Raw genomic sequence first — 5,145 nt, 5'->3', positions numbered from 1 at the left:
GGTGGCATACACCTGTAATCCTAGCACTCAGAAGGTTCAGACAAACAGTTATTTGAGTTAGAGGTCATCCTGCTCCCATAGCAAGTCCCTGGCTAGGCAGGACTACATAGAGAGACTCAGTCTCAAAAAACAAACAAATAAACAAACAATGACAATAAACAAAAAAGTACATGTTCATCACTTGATGAGTAGATAAGAAAAATGTACATTTGTGCAATAGAAATTATTCAACCATAAAAAGTATGGAGCTATACCGTTTATATCAGCATGGATGGAATTAGTTACAATTATGTTAAAGGAAATGAGACAAACACAGAAAGATAAGTACCACATAATCTAATCAATATGTGGAATCTACAAAAGTTGATTGTATAGGTGAGAATAGAATGGTGGCTACCAGAGGCTGAACGAGTAAGGAGACAGGAAGAACATGAGAGAGTTGAGCAATGAATTACTACATTATATGGATGGAAGGCCATTCATGAGAGATTACACAGTAGAGCCAGTTCTCACTAGGGAACTTTTACAAGCTTGCTCTAGAAATCCTGTACTGCTAGCCTTGGAATGTGATAATGTGACACCACAAGACTGAGGTCCCATAGACTCAAACTAGAAACTGTGACAAGGTCTGAATTTTGATCAACCAAGACCACCCTTATTTGAATAGCAGAGACACTACACTGGAAATTACATACACAGCCACTTACATGGCACTCCCCAAACTGTATTCTTGCCAATACGGACCAGGCCAGAAAACTGCACACAAAGAAGCTCACCCTAACCCAAGGACTTCTTCAAAATGAGAAGCCCATAGTCCATTATGCTTGGGATTAGAGTTGTCTAGCTGGGATGCTTCCCTGATCAGTGTGCTCAGAAAACTATTCTTCCTGCTATGGTCAAACAAAGGGCTTCCTTCACTGCCTGCCACTTCCCTTGTCTACTATAACCCATTCACAGATAAACAGAAGTGAGTGTATCTGTTGTGCTGCTGTTTTTTAGTGTTCCTATGGACAGCTGTAGTTTGCTGTACTTCATATAGCTAGAAAAGTAATTTTGAAAGTTTGGCCATGAAGAAATGATAGTTATTTGAGGAAGTTGATGTTTAACCTGATTTTAAACATTATAAAGTCTATAAATATCAGGTTACCAAGTTAGTGTGTAAAATTTTTATGATTTTTTTGTCCCCGTTAAAAATAAATTTAATTTATAATAACCTTTGCATTTTTAAGAAATGTCAGAACACTGCCTAGGACTTAACAGTAGATATCACATTAATGAAATGTGTTGGGTGGCTTTGGAGACAAAAATATTACTTATAATTCTTTACCCTGTCCTAGCTTTGTCTAAGTCTGTGCTTATTTCTCTGTACAGTCTGATAGTGGGAGTGGGAAAAGGAGGTGTTCTTTGGGTGGGGGAGGTGACCAAAATAATAATAAAGTTATCATAAAAAGCTACAAGGAATCACATTATTAACTATTTATCTATAAACCCTATAATACACATAATTCCATTTATAAATATATCTATATAGTTTTAATGAACTTTTCTCAACTGGGCTGATGATGCTCTTTTCAAGAGCCAAAGACCACCTAACAAAAATCCCAATACCAGACATTAGAAGCCCTCTTTTGAGTTGTTGACCAGAGCTGTTCAAGAGACTCCCCCAGACATACAGCTTTTTGACTCTTGAAGGGAGCATAAAAAATATGATAGAAAAACACCATTGATAAGAATACCAGAGGAAGCCTTATGAATATAAGTGTGGGTAGATTCTATTTTGTTCCCTGCTATTTCTACATAGTGCTTATGAATTACTCCAATGCCATATAAATTTCTTTTTAAGATCCCAGGAATAGATAGGTCTCTTCTGATACAAAGATGTTGTTCTTCTTGACTGCCATGTGCCAAATGAAGCCAGAGGTTATTCTGTAAACCAATGGCAAAAGAGAGTATCAATCTAAGTAAAATAATAACAAACTTTCATAAACAACACATCAGATATTTCTTTTATCATCTTCATACACCTATAGTTTCCACTACCAGAACTTTCTAAAGAGTACTGAATTATGCTAAATTCCATATTACTGTATTTGGACTGATCAGTTAGATTAGCCCAACCAAAATATCCCCTAATCATGGGGCTAAATATTTGCATACCTTTTTTTTCAAGACAACTGGTACCAAAAGATAAAGACAATCCTTAGCATGGAGAAATTGTATCATACTGTTTCCTATCACAGGTGTGCCTTTTATTTTCCTTGACAAAAGACATTTGTATTCTGCAGTCACAAGTGGAGAGTTAACATTCAATACAGTGAGTGAACATAACAGCATCATTTTAGGGGTCAGTAGTATAGTGTCCTTGCTGTTTCCCCAAAGTCTTAGCTTGATGAGGTAAGTCTTGTCTGCTCAAGTTGTCTGCTTACTCTCTCTTTTGGGATTATCTCCTCTTGATTGGTTTGTCATCTATCTTTAGATGTTTCATTTGTCTGGTAGTTTCTAGGGCACTATCTTGGTTGGATGCATCAAAGTAGAAGCCATCTGGGACTTCATTCATTCTGAAACGACTCAAGCATAACCTTGCATGAATGTTAAAAAAAATATCAGGCCCTTTTCATTGATTAGCTTCTAGATCTTTCCATATAAGTATGAAAGTTTATATCCAGCTGATACTGTAAATGAAACAAAAATGTGAACAATATCAATATACAATGGTTTCATGGAGGAAGAACTTTTTGGAAGGCTTTCATTTTTATTACATTCTGCAGACAAGATAGTCTGATGTAACAGATTTTTAGGATATATCAAAAATATTTTTAGATGAAAACTTCCAAATAATCAATTTCTACTGATTGGGTTTTTGGATTAACCCCTTTTGGTCTCCAAGGAAATTTGAGAAACATACAATTTTATTTGCATGTTTAGCCACCATATTATCTACAAGAACTAGTTTAAAGAAAAGAATTACTCCAATTCACTCCCATTTTTCTTTTAAAATACAACTTAAGCCCATTTATATTGTTATTATTACATTTTTATTTTGTATAAAAATATAAATTAAAAATGAAATTTTTGTAATAAAATACAGATTAAAATTTTTAGTCTCACTAATGCTGCAGTTAAACTAATAAAGCTATAGGTAGCCATCAGCATCATCAGAGATCTGAGAAGGATCAATTAGAGCAGAAGTGTAATCCAAATGGCCTCTGCATCAATCATCAAAATCTCCAAATGATAAATCCAGCATATCTCTGAGGGATTTGAAAACCATTCAGTATATCTGATTTTAAATAAACTTTATTTGTTTTTAGTAATTTGCTTTAGGCTTGACCTTGAAAACTTATACAGAATTCTAAATAAAGCTTGTGCTTATAAATGAATGACATTTATATTTAGCATAATTACAAGCACAGTTTTGAGCACACTAAAGGGTTAGATCATTTATAAGGTGACTGACTAATAGCTTGCATGTTTTAATTTTCTTTGGTGGTGTTTACAAGTTAGTAGCTTTTATAAGATTAGGATTTTACACTTTTATCCCTGTTAAATTTGAGCCTTAAGAATTTGAATTGAAGGTTTAATTGAAGACCTTGTGGTATCAAAATTAAGGTTTTAACTATAAATATAGCTGCAAAGACAAAAAGGTTAGATATACATAAGTCAGTTTCTATTAGCCTGAACAGACCTTAGAAATATGTGTACCCATTTATTGGCTATCTAATATTAAGTGGTCAGCTCTAAAAACATGTACATACCAGCAACACTAAATACTCAGCAGGTTGTATGTATGTATCTATATGTATGTGTACATGTGACAATAATATTTAAAGAAAAATTAGTGCTGATTTCACAGGAGAAAGTAACCATATATTTCTAAATAAAACCACTGTGTAGGATGATGAATATGGCTGAGCATTAAGAATTCATGTAATCACTTAGCCCATGTACTGTTGTCTGGGTGGACCTGAGATATGAAAGACATAGCCTATCACACAGCAGTTCCTAGGCACAGATCTTTTATACCTAAGGCTGAAGCTCAGAATCTATTTATTAGCCTATAACATTAGAGGTATTTTGAAGAAAGGCTCATTCGGCATGTACTTCTATTAAGCAGCAATTGCTTTTATTTATTTTCAAGTATATAATATAATTCTTCAAGTTGTAAAATAACGTATTTATGCAGAATAGACCTCAGTGTAGAGGGGCTTGGAATTTATACATGTTTGCTGTCCTCATTAGCAGAAGAAATAGAAAAATACAAGGATCGAGTTAGGTAGATATATGCAAAAAACATTTTCAAAATGAGAACATAAACCTCAACAAGCCACAATTTTTAAAAAACTAAACAATGTCACAGATCAGGAAAACATGTTTTTGTTAAATAGTTATGTCCATATTATACTAGCTTGTAGCCTTTTTCAACTAGACACTCTTTGTTAAGTTGTGTAAAGCCATTTACATAGAGGTTAGAAAGCTATTTCAGTTTTTCTTTGGACTGATAGAACCAAAATTGAAAGTATAACACATATGACATTCCACATGCACATGTATGTTTTCCTTTTGCAGACTTTGGAAGAAACAAACAGATCTGGAATCCCAGTCGATACTGTTATACAACTCTCATCAATAAAGAAAAATAAAATAGCCAGGTCAAGAGCTTCTACTTCACCTGTTGCCTGCTACTTCTACTTCAATCCTGCTGCTCCCCAGGATTGTGATTTTTCAAGTGTTAAAATTAGGTCTGAACACTCGCTGCCCATGCACTCCTCACACTGAGAACAGAAGGACCTATTTCTGTCAGGAATAGTCTCTGGCTGTAGCTACAGTAGTGTTGTTCCAGTAGTTAAAATGCCAAGTCCATGTGTAGGAGTAAGCCCCGAGAGAACTCTGAGCCAGAACCCATGCCTCATGATACTGAGAGGTGGTCAGGAAGAGAAGAGTCCCTCTCTGCTTTCGCAAGCTCTCAGTTCCAGCCCTGGGGCTTTCTCCTGAGGCAAATGAAAAGGGCACAACCTGCTTGTTGCAGGCATTGCCTTTGGTGTTGGACCTTCCAGGTGACTGGAATGCTGCTAAGTCTATTGGTGGAGACTCACTTTGGAGAACTTCTAGGACATCCTGAATCCAAAATGTGTTTTCTTCAGTGTG

Source organism: Peromyscus maniculatus, chromosome 1, assembly GCF_049852395.1.
Source record: "Peromyscus maniculatus bairdii isolate BWxNUB_F1_BW_parent chromosome 1, HU_Pman_BW_mat_3.1, whole genome shotgun sequence".
NCBI lineage: Eukaryota > Metazoa > Chordata > Mammalia > Rodentia > Cricetidae > Peromyscus > Peromyscus maniculatus.
The sequence above is the reverse complement of the archived record's forward strand: the minus strand, read 5'-3'. Positions refer to the sequence as shown.